The sequence below is a fragment of the Rattus norvegicus genome, chromosome 4, assembly GCF_036323735.1.
Source record: "Rattus norvegicus strain BN/NHsdMcwi chromosome 4, GRCr8, whole genome shotgun sequence".
Classification (NCBI taxonomy): Eukaryota; Metazoa; Chordata; class Mammalia; order Rodentia; family Muridae; genus Rattus; species Rattus norvegicus.
Window position 1 is genome coordinate 64,781,237 of NC_086022.1, and position 15,624 is coordinate 64,796,860.

General features: G+C 42.7%; 1 protein-coding gene and 1 long non-coding RNA gene across 14 annotated transcripts in view; one reads left to right on the top strand and one right to left on the bottom strand.

The window, feature by feature from the left end:
- Positions 1 to 196, bottom strand: part of Cnot4 (CCR4-NOT transcription complex, subunit 4) — a 101,530-nt gene extending 101,334 nt beyond the window's left edge. For 8 of the 9 annotated variants that reach the window (XM_063285993.1, XM_006236271.5, XM_063285992.1 and 5 more), the window contains exon 1: positions 5 to 141. The gene's annotated coding sequence lies outside the window, so the exon portion shown is untranslated. Of the gene's footprint in view, positions 1 to 4 lie in introns of all 9 variants that reach the window. The other variant, NM_001037782.1, reaches the window with a different exon arrangement.
- Positions 68 to 15,157, top strand: LOC102553126 (uncharacterized). Of its 5 annotated transcripts, none has more exons than XR_005503517.1 (5): positions 68 to 205; positions 3,752 to 3,876; positions 3,992 to 4,125; positions 11,539 to 11,645; positions 14,885 to 15,157. It is a non-coding gene; the product is annotated as an uncharacterized LOC102553126 (long non-coding RNA). The 5 variants fall into 5 exon arrangements; XR_010066138.1 differs by lacking the exon at positions 14,885 to 15,157 and adding an exon at positions 1,041 to 1,103 and having other exon boundaries at positions 69 to 205; positions 11,539 to 12,187; XR_592076.4 differs by lacking the exon at positions 68 to 205 and adding an exon at positions 362 to 1,103.
- Positions 15,158 to 15,624: the final 467 nt, after the last annotated feature.

Genomic DNA, 15,624 nt, shown 5'->3' on the forward strand with positions numbered 1-15,624 from the left:
TCACCCGCCTGCCTTGCCTCGCTTTTCTCTTAGCCGACTCCACGCGTTGCCGAGTCCTCACAGGAGACCAATGAACGAGAGTCGGCGAAAAAACTCTTCAGAACCGGGCCTGACTGCTTCAGTGAGTCCGACCTTTACGGCTGAGAGAGAGACTCTCAGCTTTCGGTGGGTTCCACGGCTAGACGGGCCACCATCTTACATTAGGGTAAGACTCCTCCGGCCTCCGGTGCGCAGGCGCATGCCGATCCGGCTGGGAGGGGCGGGGGAGGGGCGGGACAAGCGGCAGGCGGGCGAGTGGGAGGTTGCGGCGGACTGGTCCGCTGCACCCTGGGAGTTGTAGTCCTCCGATAGTAACCGCCCCGGGGCAGGCCGGGAATTGAAGTCATCACTAGAGAAGGCGCTCGGGAGCTCGTTCCTCACGTGGCTACTGGAGCGCCGGCTTTCTTCTTGTTTTGCTTCCTCCTCTGCCCGCGTGTGTGGCTACTGTGTCATGTGGTCGGCGGTTTTCAGTAATGTTAGCTGAAATGTAGGAAACCAAAATTCTACGAAACTTAACTGATTCGGAGAAAGCGAGGACCTGTCTTTTCTGCCCCGCCTTCTGTAGATAGGTATCTGACGGGGGCGGTGTGGCGGTAGAATCAGGTTGAGCATTGCAAGAGCGCGGGATTTGATCTAGAGTGAGGCTTTGATACTTTTGGGAAAGTGAATGTTAATTCGTTTCCCGGTCTTGGCGCGCCCTGACACCAGTACGGTTGAGCTCATCCTCCTTACGGTAAAATCACTAGTGAAGAAATACCTGAATTGCCTTGTGCACGTTTCTCAAGAGAGTAGCATGCGTTGCTGGTGATGTGAAAAGAATGTGGACTTAACTGCATACTCTTGTTGGCTACGAGTTCAGCCTGCACAAATGTGTGGGTCAGGTTCGCAAACTGCGCAAATAAACACGTCTCAAAGGACATAATGCAACCGCAGCCGGTTCGAGCACCGAGAAACCTTAAGTAACAAAATCAATTTACTGGACTTCCCGGGTTGCCTCCTAGAACTCTGGTGTGAGTGGCGCTTCTGAAGCGGTCGTTCTGTTTAGTGCCTGTATTCCTATTCATGTAAGTACTGAGCTCCTTGGTACCTAGTTCTTTACCATTTGCCGGGAAAATATAAGAGAGCAAACACAAATCTGTCAGTCACCATTCTGGGGTTTGGAGAAGTGAAAGGACACAAGTTTTCAAATCCAGGGTTAAAATACATAGGATGGGACTGTGGCTTGCAGCACAGTGGTAGAGCGCTAGTCTGGCACACTTGAGGTCTGAATGCAAAAGGCTGGAGGGGAGGACTTAAAATAGGAAAGGGGAAAAGTAGGGAAAGAAATTGAAGTTTTAAAATCTCAGTGTCGCTGGACATAGTGGCATAGGCCAGTACTCTGGAGGTAGCAGCTGGTGGATCTTTTTGAGTTCAAGGCCAGCTTAGTCTACAAACCCTGTCGGGGGTGGTGGTGGAGGGGGGAGGACAAAAACAAAAAATTACAAAAAAGCCAGACCGGTTTCTTTGGTATCGAAGAGAAAAGAAAGAGGTTATAGGGGAGGTGGGGGAGTGAACGGGGATAAAAATGACCCAAATTTTATTTTATACACGTATGAAATTGCTGAAGAATATTTAAAAAATATAAAAAGAAGCACACATTTGGACATAGTATTATGAGACTTTGTCTCAAAGTAAAAAAGTTAGGGGCTACAGAGATCTCCCGGCAACCACATGGTAGCTCACAACCATCTGTAAATGGGATCTGATGCCCTCTTCTGGTGTGTCTGAAGAGAGGGATGTGTACTCACATATATAAACTAAATAAAAAATTTATTTTTTTTTAAGTAAAAAAAGGTGGGCTGGAGAGATGGCTCAGTGGTTAAGAGCACTGACTGCTCTTCCAGAGGTCCTGAGTTCAAATCCCAGCAACCACATGGTGGCTTACAACCATCTGTAATAAGATCTGATGCCCTCTTCTGGTGTGTCTGAAGATAGCTAAAATGTACTTATATAGAATAAATAAATCTTAAAAAAAAAAAAAAAAAAAGGTAAAGCCTGGGACATAGCTAAATGGTAAAGTACCTGCCTGGTACAAAACCCTGAGTTCAATTCCAAAAGATAAATTAAAAAAAAAAAATACAGTAAAGTCTATATTTCCATAAACATGATTGTCCCAAAAATATAATACAATCGTCATTTTTCTAGCATTTGGAACAAAATCTTCATGTATGTGAAAGTTATAAATACTAACTGATTCAGGTGTTTTTTGGTCTCTCTCTCTGGTGGACAACACCTGTCTACCCTTAGTTACACCATTAAATTATTTCATTATTTCATTATTTGTCAGAACTAAAAACACAAACAACTTTGTGTTCATGTGTAAAGCAAGTTAGACTTTGGATAATTAGATGTAAGTTGTATTCGTGTAATCATACACAGATGTTTTCCTTTGACAGTCATGAGGGACATAAAGTGGTAATTCAAATAAAATCATGAAGAATAGTTCTCCCATTTTTGCAGGAAGGGTAGCACCCTGGGTTCCTATACTATGAGTGCCCAACACTAGAAAACAATGCCACTTTTGTTGTTGTTTGGGGTTTTTGTTTCGTTTTGTTTTTTTTTTTTTTTTTTTGGTTCTTTTTTTCAGAGCTGGGGACTGAACCCAAGGCCTTGCGCTTCCTAGGTAAGCACTCTACCACTGAGCTAAATCCCCAGCCCCCTCGTTTTGTTTTTGAGACAGGGTTTCTCTGTGTAGCTCCGGCTGTTCTGGAGCTCACTCTGTGGACCACGCTGGCCTTGAACTCAGAGATCTGCCTGCTTCTGCTTCCAAAGTGACAGGATTAAAAGCATGCGGCACCACTGCCAGGCACAATATCACTTATACACTCATTGATGGAGATTGACAGAAAAGGACAGTTCAGCTACTAAACTAACGATATTCACTACCCTTTCAGGCCAGTCCTTTTATTACGTTAATAACCAATCTTTACATCTTAATATATGCATACATATATACTTATATTAATGTGTGTATACATATACACTTGTCAATGTAACAATTCTTTTAAAATGTTGGAATGTCTCTTTTTTATTTGATTTTTTTTTCTTTTGGTTCTTTTTTTTTCGGAGCTGGGGACTGAACCCAGGGCCTTGCGCTTCCTAGGTAAGCGCTCTACCACTGAGCTAAATCCCAAGCCCCTTTTATTTGATTTTTTAAGACAGAGTTTCTCTGTATAGCCCTGGCTGTCCTGGAACTCAGTTTGTAGATTACGCTGACCTCTAGCTCCACCAGCCTCTGCCTCCCACACTCAACTCAGAAATATTTATTTTTCATTTATTTTGATTTTTTTTACCTCTGTGTACCGTGTAGTTCTGTGTGTGAGTATGTGCATGTGACTGCCACTGCCAGAGGAGGCCTGACCTGTCAGGTGCCCCTGGAATTGGAATGACAATCAGGTGTGATCAGCCCAATGTGGGTGCTGGGAATTGAACCCAAGCGCTTTGGAAGGATAGTATGTGTCCTTCACTACTGAGCCAACGTTCCAACCCCAGGAATATGTCTGTAAAATTACAGAAAAAAAAAACCCACAGGATTCATACACATCAAATATGTAGAGTTAGTTAAATAAAGGGCTGTATTTGGAAGAGGTGGGAAGCAAGACATAACTTCATAAATTGCTTCATTGATTTATGGTTATGTATATCAACCAGTTTTATACATTTTCATAAATAGATATTCTGCTGTGTTGCAAATGGATTGAAGAAAAACAAGAATGAACTTGGAACAACTAAGTAAGAGAGTATTTTAGTCATCCAGATGGTTACTCTGATTGTGGTGGCAGCGAAGACAGGAGAAAGGTAATAAATCCAAGATACATTCTTAGAGATTGAAATGACAAGACTGCGTGATAAAGTGGAAATGAAGGCGTTCTCCTGAATGAGTCCCGTTTTTCTGGATTGAATGGCCTTGCAGATGGGGGCTCCTCTGGTTTCAAAGAAGAAGAGGAAGGCGATGACGATTGAAATATCCTGTATGAAATGGAAGACGAGAACTTCGTTGAAAGTCCGCACGACTTCAGAAGAGTAGTGACTGCCCACGTGAACCGGGTAAACTTTTTAAGGATTTTTAAGGATTTATTGTATGTGTATGTGGCCATGTTTATAAGTGGTGATGTGCACTTTCGCAAATTACTCAGATAAGAATATTCTAAATAAATCGTAATTTCAAGTCATATTCTTGGGACATAATTTCAGATACGAACCTGACTACATACAAAGACATGATTGCTCTGCAGTCATGGCTGTAGCTCAGTGGTGATGATCACTTAGTATTCACAATTCTCCAGATTTGACCCCTAGTCCTGAGAGAAAAATCTGATTACTTCAATATTACTAAATTCTAGTGTCACACTATTTGTGAATCCTTATTTTCCCCAGACCCTACTAACGGTGGGTCTTACTGTTATTTGATAATTTTTGTATTAATCATTTAAAGAGTATTTGAGTATTGAATGTTAGGTGTAGATGTTGGTATGCAAAGTTATTTTAAGATTTGAGAGAGAGAGAGAGAGAGAGAGAACAAATAAAATAACTATAAAATGATTAGCTTATTATCAAAAGTATTAGGAAGGAGAAAGAATATAGGATAAGGTAAAAGCCCCTGGACTGGCTGATGTGAAACAGGAGAGCCGCTCTGAAGACATGACGTAACCTGAAATCTAAAGTGTTACAAACAATGGTCCCATTATTTTTTTTTTAAATTACCCATGCCAAGACCTTAATGAAGGGATATCCTTAACATATTCCAGGGATGCAAAGTCAACCAATCAAATCAGTGCAGAGACAAACAGGAAGGAAGTCATATAAGGTTCAGAGTTGGATGAAGTTTAGATCTATTTCCAAAGGCACAGGGACAATTGAACAATACACACACACACACACACACACACACACACACACACCCCATGTGGAGGATGGATCTGAGATGGTTAGCCACTGTTCAAGTAGAGAGACTAGTTAGGAAGTTACTACAGAAGTACAATATGGTGCTACCGTGTGATCCAGGACAGGACTGGGGACCTGAAGTGACACATTTGTTTTGGATACAGAATTTGGGTGATCACCTAGAAGAATCGCAATAGTTAGGGTAAATGATCTTGTGGGGAAGCGTATTACGTGTGTGTGTGTGTGTGTGTGTGTGTGTGTGTGTGTGTGTGTGTGTGTGCATAGTGTGGGTGTTGAGACTAGATTAGGGTGAAAGTTGATTTTCTTCTTCTATCATGGATTCCAATGATCAAACCCTGGTCATCAAGCTTGGGCAGCAAGCGTTTTTGTCCACCAGGTCATCTCACCTACCCTAAAAATATTTTTTTTAATATTTTATAGGCTAGAGAGGTGACCACTGATTAAGAGTACTTGATGCTCTTGTAGAGGACCTGGGTTTGGTTCCCAGCACCCACACAGTGGATCACAACTATTCTTAACTACAGTTCTAGGGGACCTAACTCCCTCTTCTGACCTCTCCAGTTACATGTATAATGCACATACATACAGACAGACAGGCAAAACACACACACACAAGACCTAATTTTAACTTATTAGATGGAGGTGGTGGTGCAGGCCTTGAGGCAGGCATATTTCTGTGAGTTTGAGACCAGCCTAATCTACATAGGGGGAGCTCCAAGCCAGCTATAGCTATACAATGAGACGCTGTCTGAAAATAAGTAACATTTTATTTGTGTATATGTGTGTGTATGTGGGTGCCCATGGATGCCAGAAGAAGGTGTCAGATTCCCTGGAGCTAGAGTTATAGGCAACTGTGAGTCACCCCACTTGGGCACTAAGAACCAACACCGATCCTTTGCTAGAACATTAAACCCCGGGTTCAATTCCCAGCACTCCATAAAAGGAGCGTGATGGTCCCAACACTCTGGAGATGGAGTCAAGATAATTAGACACTCAAAGCTGATCTAAACTATGTAGTGAGCTTGAGGCCAACCTGAGATACATAAGACCCAGTTACAAATTAATGAATACGACTAACAAACAAAATGTTGAGCTACAAAAACATACACTCCAATCTTTAATTTACAAAATGCTGGCTACTTCTCTCCCCAACCCCAGCCCTTTGCCTATAAAGATCTTATCAAAATAGGTAGCTGCACTGAAGCTATAGCTTCCCAATTTAGTTTTTTAAGAGGAAATTCAAATTGCACATTAATAAATATCCTACAGCTAAACAGTTCCACCCCATGTGTAAGTGTGTGTGTGTGTGTGTGTGTGTGTGTGTGTGTGTGTGTGTGTAAGAGTGTGCATATATCTAGTGTCTATGAGTTTTACACAGGTATGTCAGGGACCTTAATGACAACATTAGTTGTGATAACAAAGCAGTGGGAATGGCCCACATGTTAATAAAATAATGGAGGAATAAATTGTAGAAGTTTAATACAATTCAATACTATATATAAAAAAACAGTAAGCTACAACTTCACAGTCAAGAATAACCTTCAAGCAGACATGGTACTATACACCTCTAATCCTAGCATTTGGAAGACAGGAGCTCAGGGTCATCCTAAACTTCACAGTCAATTCAAAGTCAGCCTGAGTTCCATGACATTCTATATCAAAAAACAAAAACAAACCAAACAAAAACAAACAGACAAACAGAAAAGGAACAACCAGGTATAGAGTACAAGCCTTCAATCATAGCAGCACTAGGAAGGTGGAGGCAGACAGAGTTCTGTGAGTTTGAGTCCAGCCTGGACTACTTAGTGAGTTCCAGGACAGCCAGAAATGTATAGTGAGACCCTTTCTTGGAAAAAAACAAACAAACAAAGAAACAAATAAGGAGGAGATGAAGGAACGGCTCAGAGGTTAAGAGCATTGTTTGCTCACCCAAAGTTCTTCAGTTCAATTCCCATGGTGGCTCATAACTGTAACTGTAGTCCTGTGGAATCCAATGGCCTCTTCTTTTGTGCAGAAGTACATGCAGATAAAACACCCATATACATAAAATATATAAATAACCTTTTAAAAAATTAAGAGGGGCTAGAGAGATGGCTCAGCAGTTAAGAGCACTGACTGCTCTTCTAGAGGTCTTGAGTTCAAGTCCCAGCAGCCACATGGTGGCTCACAACCATCTGTAATGGGGTCAGAAGCCCTCTTCTGGTGTGTCTGAAGACAGTGACAGTGTCTTACATATATAAAATAAATAAATCTTAAATAAAAGACAAAGAATATCAAAAGCAAACTAAGAGAGTCAGTCACAGGCCTATTGAGATGGCTCAGCAAGTCAGAGTGTTTGCCTCACAAGCCAGACATGTTGAGTTCAGTTTCTGGGACCCATATAGAAATAGAAAGAGAGAACAGATGTCACAAAATTGTCTTCTGACTTTCATGGGCTTGCCATAGCATGTATACCTACATATAATATACATACACACACACATACAGTAATAATAAATGAAATTTTAATAAAGAAATTCCACAAATGAATAGCTAATAGCATGAAACATTTTATATGAAGTTCAAAAGCACACAGAACTAAATGTTGTGTAAAGAGTTAAGTTTACACAGAAAAATAAATGTTACAAAATATAAGATAGTGGTTACGCCAGTTGGGAGGTAAAAGAATGTGACTTTGGGAGGGAGTTAAGATTTTCTGAAGAAGTAGTGCCGTCTTGTCTGCTAATCTGTTATAGACACATGGATGTCCATGTTACCATTTTTTATGAGATGTAAATACAGTTTGAAGGGCAGGGAGGTGGTTTGGTGCATAAAGTGCTTGTCACAAGATCACAAGATAGGCAGAGATCCCAGGAGCTTGCTGCCCAGTAAACATACTCAAATAAGTAAGATCCAGGTTCAGGAAGAGACCCTCCCTCAAAAGGAAAGGTAGAGAGTCTTAGAGAGAGTCTAGTATCCGTTTCTAGCCTTTACATATATGCATACATGGAGGGACATGCATGAATACAATGCATTCACTGCACACACACACACAGTTACATTTTGAACTGGCCTTTATATATGTAGGGTAATGTATGTCACCAATGAAAATAACAATAATATTCTGAGATGCATTCATAAAAAATTGAGTTGGTATGCCTGTATTTTGTTTTGAAAGATACCAGTTCTGAGCAATTTTGCCAGCTACTTAAAAGATTTTTCAAGCCAGATAGTGGTACATGCCTCTGATCCCAACACTCAGGAGATTACAGCAGAAGGATCACTGCTAGTTTGAGGTCAGCCTGACTATATAATGAGTCCCAGGCTAGCCTGGGTTACAGAGTAAGACCCTTCTAAAAAAAAAAATAATCAAACAAAAGGTTTAACCTGGAGGAGTAAACATACAGGCATAGATGTGGTGAGTTCTTCTTACCTGCGGGTGCACGAGATCAAGTGTACAGAAAATGGACTATAATTTTTCTTTGGTGGTGTCAGAGACTGGACACATCCTTGAGCATACCAAGCTGCACACACTCCTGCTCTCTTCTGAACCGTTTCAAGTCCATGTAGAGAACATGAAGGAGAAAGTACCTAGGGAATCATGTAGCCATGAGACCTCCCTGGTTAAAGAAATGACCCTTAGAAAAGAAAAATTTCCGGAACTCATATACCAAGCACAGCTTCTTTTATTTTATTTTTCTATAGAGCCAGCTTCTTGAGAGGCTGCTTCTGTGGTTAAGCCACAAAAGTGCTGTGATACAAACTATCCAACCCTGTTTTTCGCCTACAACAATAGTTACTTGCTCTTTGCTATGCCTCAGACTTCTGGTCTTTGGGGCCATGCACCAGTGGTCCAAGCTGGGTCCATCTGGGTGGTTGTGCTTCAAATTGCTGTAACCAACCACCCTGGAAAGAATGAAGATATTATTTTTTTTAATGTGAGAAGGTATTTTGGCTACACGTGTGTCTGAGCAACACTTGTGATCAAGTCCTTGAGAAGAGCAGCCAGTGTTCATAACCACTGAGCCGTCTCTACAACCTCAGGGATGAGGATATTCCAGAGACACCTTTTGTGCTTCCTTTTAATTATAAGAGTCTTGAAATAGCAGACCTTAAAAGGGGGGAGGGGGCTGGAGAGATGGCTCAGTGGTTAAGAGCACTGACTGCTCTTCCAGAGGTCCTGAGTTCAAATCCCAGCAACCACATGGTGGCTCACAACCATCTGTAATGGAATCTGATGCCCTATTCTGGTGTGTCTGAAGACAGCTACAGTGTGCTCATATATAATAAATAAATCTTTTTTAAAAAATGGCGTCTCAGGGGTTGGGGATTTAGCTCAGCGGTAGAGCGCTTGCCTAGGAAGCGCAAGGCCCTGGGTTCGGTCCCCAGCTCTGAAAAAAAGAACCAAAAAAAAAAAAAAAAAAAAAAAAAAAGAAAAGAAAAAATGGCGTCTCATACTGAGAGAAAGGAAAGGATGGAGCCCTAGTGTCAGCCAGAGATGGGAGCTCGTTTCTCGGGAATAGATTTCACAACATGCCAACACCATCTAAGACCAATTTATGAGGGAATCTGGAGCCAAAATAATGTGGTAGGCGGGACCACACCTTGAGAAGGACTGCTTGGTTATTTGTCTTCTATTTACCCCTAAACCTCATCTTAGGGCCCAGAAGACCGACTGGACCTCCCTGTTCTTCTCAATGTGACTCCATCGAATAATCTTCACACTGTGTGTTGTTTTGGTTTGTTGTTTGGCTTTCATTTCATTTTTGTTGTTTTTGTTGTTTTGTTTTGTATTTTCAGACAGGGTCTCTCTATTATGTAGCTCTGGTTGTCCTGGAGCTCACTCTGGACCAGACTGTCCTAGAACACACAGAGATCTACCTGCCTACCACTACCACACCAGGCCCACTGTTGTGGGTTTTTGGGAGTGGGGCACACAGGGAGTTTGTTTGTTTCTATTTCATGCGCATCTGTCTCCATGCATGTCTGTGTGAGGGCGTCAGATCCTCTGGAACTGGAGTTACAGACAATTGTGAGCTGCCACATAGGTGCTGGGAATTGAATCCTGGTCCTCCGGAACCACTGAGGCATCTCTCCAGCCCTCCACTGTAGTGTTTAATTGGTCTGTCGAGGAAAGTTGTCCAAACCCAGGTTGTTAGGGCTAGTTGTCCCGGACCAGGCCGGGCTTCGCCATCAGCTACATCTCTTTTATGTTCGAAGAGGCTGTGTCTCTCTGAGGGAGGTTTTTCTGATGGCAGTGGCAGAATCGAAGGAGAGGGAGCCTAGATATGAAAGCGCATGCCAAGGTTCTCCCTGTATCACATTTAGCAACAATTCAGCAACCACAGCATGTGACATGGACAAGCTCAACATCAAAAATGCTGTGAAGAAGAGTCTTTGCATGGAAGCTGGAGGAGCAACTAGTAGAGTTATTTACCACAGCAATGAGGGGAAGAACTAATGTCAAGAGCCGTACACATTTGTCTCTGTCCACTCCACTTCCTCCGCCGTGGGGCTCAATAAAGATTTTTTTAATCTGTTCACTATAAACGACTAAAGAGAAGTTGGATAAATACTAGAAACATTTGCTAAAAAAAAAAAAAAAAAAAAAAAAAAAGGGAAGTCAAAAAATGTAGTGGGCTTTGAGCTGAGGAGTTGGAGTTTAAAGAGGTGACTTGAATCCATTTCCCTCCAAAGGGCATTTGCTCTCCCTTAAAAGCCATCTGAGAGACAGCCTGCCTTTGGCCAGAAGCCAGAGATAAACAGTCCTGACTGCCAAAGACAAAGGGTACTCTTCTCACTGGATGTGCTAAAAGATCACAGCTTTTGCCAATCTAAGAGGAATAGCTGAAAAACAGAGTGACTCTAAAGACACTTGACCCTAAGGGGACAGACATTGATTCCACACAGGCTGCAGCTGGAGTTTCTGACCTTCACTGGAAAATTGAAATGGGCCACTTTTGAAAGTAGGGGAAAGGATTCAATTCCAGGGGTCAATTAAGCAATCACAGCACCATCTAACTGTTAGAAGGTATCTTAGTAACTCCCTCCCCCAAGACAGGGTCTCTCTGTGTAGCTGTGCTCCTGGCTGACCTGAAACTCTGTAGACCAGGCTGACCTCATGCCTCCTAAATAAATGCTGGGGTTGAAGGTGTGAGCCACCACTGCCCTCAGGCTTTTTCCTTTGTTTAGTTTTTTTTTTCTGTTTTTTTCTTTTCTTTTGTTGTTGTAATTGTTGTTTTTGAGACAGGGTTTCTCTGTGTCACCTTGGCTGTCCAGGAACTCACACTGTAGACCAGACTTGCCTCAAATTCAGAGATCCACCTGCCTCTGCATCCTGAGTGCTGGGATTTATGATGTGCACCACCACACCCAGATTCTTAGTAACTTTCTTATGATAAGATGCCACGACCAAGGCAACTTGTAAAAGAAAGATTTTCAGGTAGGATGACCCACATTTACAGACTAGAGTTTCTGATGTCCACATGATGCCACCCCTTATAACTGACCCAGCCCGGGGTGGGGGCCGCTGGCCCGAGTCTCTCGGATCTGTGCTCACTCAGTGGTCTCTTCCAGGCTCCTGACCCTTGCCAACCAGCAGAACCTGGTTCCCTGGTCTTCTCTCCTCCACTGCTCCCCACTGATCTCTGCAGCATCTGTGGACTCCGGAGGACAAGACTCGGGTAGGCCTGCAGCAAGCTCCTGACCTTCCCCTGCGGGACCCAGGAGCACAATGGGCTTTGTGGACACTCGCTAGCTGCCTATACTCAAAGGAAGGGTGAGGTCTGAAGGCCGCCCAGGGGCCCCATCCTCTCACCTAGATGTGGGCTAACCTCAGGACCCAGACTAAGGTGGAGTTCCTACAAGTGACCGAAATGTCATGATCATCTCATTGTCTAACAAGCCCTTTGTCCTCTGTGCTGGGAAGGGCTTAGCTGCTACTCAAACTGACAAGTTGGACGGCTTTTTACTGCCTTGTTGCCAGCTATCTGAGTGTGAGAGGCCGCAAGCGGTAGATGCTGGCTGTCCCACATCAGCGTCAGCTAGGCATGGTGGGTGGCAGCCCAGACTGAACTAGAGCCTAACTTGAACATGAGTATTAGCCAATGTAATAAAAGCCTACCTTGCCTAAAGTGTATCTGTTTTATGCTTACAATGGCTTGGAATGGAAGTGCATGGTTTCCTGCTTCTAATAAAATTCTTTAAAAGCAAAAGAAAAAAGAAAGATTTTATTTGGGCATACAGTTTCAGAGGGTTAGAGTCTATGACAACCATGGGGAGAGCACAGCAGTAAGGAGACATGCTGGAGCAGTAGCTGAAAGCTTATGTCTTAATCCACAAGCATGAGGCAGAGAGCACTAACTGGGAATAGCACATCTTTGAAATCTTAAAACCCACCCCTAGTAACACATTTCCAACAGGGCCACACCTCCTAATCCTTCTCGAATAGTTCCAGTGAAGAGGAACCAAGTATTCAAATATATAAGCTAATGGGGACATTCTCATTCAAACTACCACAGATGGAAACACAAATTTTCTGGAGGAAACTTACTGTCTTTGTTAGGGTCTTACTGCTGTGAACAAACACCATGACCAATGTAAGTTTTATAGAAGATAACATTTAAACAGGGCTGCCTTACAGGTTCAGAGGTTCAGTCCATTATGAAGGTGAGAGCATGGCAGCATTGCAGAGTCCAGGCAGGCATAGTTCAGGAGTAGCTGAGTTCTACATCTTCATCCAAAGGAAGCCAGGAACGGACTGAGCATCCCTAGGCAGCTAGGAGGAGGGTCTCTAAGGCCACCCCCACAGTAACACACTTCCTCCAAGAAGGCCACACCTTCTAATAGTGCCACTCCCTGGGCCAAGCATTTGCAAACCATCACACTTACCTTATTACTCAGCTGTCGAATTATACCCAACTAAATTTTAAGATGAAATGTCCTAGAAAAAATAAATTTCAGAAACATAAAATGAAGACCCACAAGAAAGCAAACAAAGCAGAAATAGACTAGAGGAAAAAAAGTAGACACTTAAACAATTATCAGAGAATACAAAGCAGTTGCATTTCCTCTTTTCAGATAGATAAACGGTTCGTCCTCGAACATTCATTCAAAGAATTAGAACATTTTTTGAGACAGTATCTCATGAGATAGACCAAGCCGGCCTTAAACAAACAGAGATCTACCTGCCTCTGCATCCAAAGTACCAAGCGCTAAGTTCAAAGGTGTCCACCATAATTCCCATCCAGAAACTATTAAAAACAACATCACAACAAATAAACAAATAAATAATATTTGAAGTGATGTCATTCGCTGCTCGTGCAGAGGACTGTACTCTCCTTCCTACCATCCATGCCAGGTGGCTCACAACCAGTGCCAGAGGAGACAACTCCCTCTTCTGGCCTCCATGGGTACCCACATGCATGGGTGCATATACACACAGAGGCATACACAGACACAAATAAAATAAAGCATTTTTAGAGTAACATTACAGAGTTGAAGAACACCCAACTAGAATGTTAAGAATTAGTGATTTTTATTCTTGCGTATGTGTCTGACCTTCATCAGTTCGCTTGAGCCTTATTTATAGGCAGGAGCCCACAGCGGCCAGCAGATGGCGTTAGAGTACCTAGAACTGGAGTTACAGATGTTTGTGAGCCTCCATGTGGGTGCTGAGCACGGAACCCCAGGCCTATGTGACTACACTAAGAATTCTTTTTTATAAAGATTTAATTAATTTATTACGAATACAGCATATAGTATTATGCCTGTATACATGCCTGCATACTAATCCCTAGCACTACCACAAAACACAATCTGATTTTTCGGAATTTCTTTAACATTTGTCACAGTTTTACATAAGTCCTCGATGCATTGTTATTCAGAAGTTCTAGAATTAGTTAGTCATAGGCATGACTAACTAAATCATTGACCTTTAAGAATCAGCTTAACCTCCAGCCTTACCCCACCCCCATCCCAGAGATTGGGGGTACTGTTGAAAGTCCCAACCTTCTAATCTTACCTCGATCTTTCTGATGTACCTAGGGACTTCAGTGAACTAATTTGTAAAAGAGCCTTGAAGATTACAAAACTTTTAGTTTTATGCCAAGACTGAGACTAGACTAAGACCAAAACCATACTTGACACCCTCAGAGTGACCATTTTTTCTTTAAACGTTCTGATGGTCAGTCTTGGTAGTCAGTGGACTAAATTTAGGATCAATTAAGAGATATCCTCTGGGTAGGTCTGAGATAGCATTTCCTAGAAAGATTAACTAAGATAATTAATGATGTGTGGTGGTTTGAATAAGAGTGGGTTCCATAGGCTCATAGATCTCTTTTTAATGTTGTTTTGTTTTGATTGTCAAAACGGACTTTCTCTGTATAACAACCTTGGCTGGACTGGAATTCACTTTGTAAACCAGGCTGGCCTTGAACTCATAGACTTCTGCCTGCTTTTCCCTTCCCAGTGCTGGGATCAAAAATCAGGAGTCACCATGCTCTTTGATTTGAATGCTTAGTCACCAGGAAGTGGAACTGATAGGAGATGTGGCCTTGTTTAAGGAAGTGTGTCACAGGGGGGTGGACTTTGAGGTTTCAAAAGCCCATGCCAGGCTCAGTCTCTCTCTGTCCCTGCCTCCCTGCCTGTGGATCAGGATGTGACTTTAGCTACTGCTCCAGCACCGTGAGTGCCACCACGCTCCCACCATGCCCTCACCATGATGATAATGGACCAACCCTCTGACCCTGTAAGCAAGCTCCCGAATGAAAAGCCTTCTTTTGTATGAGTTGCCTTGGTCTTCATAGCAGTAGAGAAACAGCTAAGATACGGTGGGGGCATCCTCTCCACGAGTGGACAGCATCACTAAATGTGGATAGAAAGTGTCTATCCTGTCAACATGCCTGCCTTTGCTCCCTTCTAGTGAATTCATCTACTTTATTGCTGCCCTGCAGCTGTCACCACCCTCTTCTCTGACATCAGAAGCCAGCATGCTTGGTCATCCAACGTGAACTGAAGACTAGTGACTCTCCAGGAATCTTCCAGGCCTTCAGCACCAGATTACCTCTGCTGAGGAGGAATCCAGCTACATGGACCAAGTAGCTATTGGGTTCCCAGCTTCTCCAGAGCATAGCTGTGTTTGGACTAACGAGCTTATGGTATGTAAGACAATCTAATAAAGCCAGTTTTTAATGTATATATTTATTCTGTTGGTTTTGTTCCTTGGGAGAACTCTGACTAGTACAGACATCAGTCATCTGTTAAGAAAAAAAAATGTCCTAGTTACCTTCTTCAGCCTTTGTTAAGCCCCTTAAATCTTTTTGTATACATATGAGTGTCTCCTGGGTGTCATACATCTGCTTGAAGAACTTCCTGCAACAGTTTCTGTGGTGCACATCTGCTGTCAATTCCCTCAGCCTTTGTTAGTTTGATGAGGCTGTATTAACACTGACATCCTCTTTGAAAGATGTCTTCCTTGGATACAAATTCCTCATCAAAGGAAAACATTGGTTTTCAGTGGTTTGACTATTGTGTCAGCCACACAGGCACCCAATGCAAATGTGCTTTGAGGAGAACTTACTGCCAAGAGCAGAATCGACTGGTGATCCCACATGCCGTACGGTTTAATGTACCATGCTACACAGAATCAGTCAGCCTCATAAA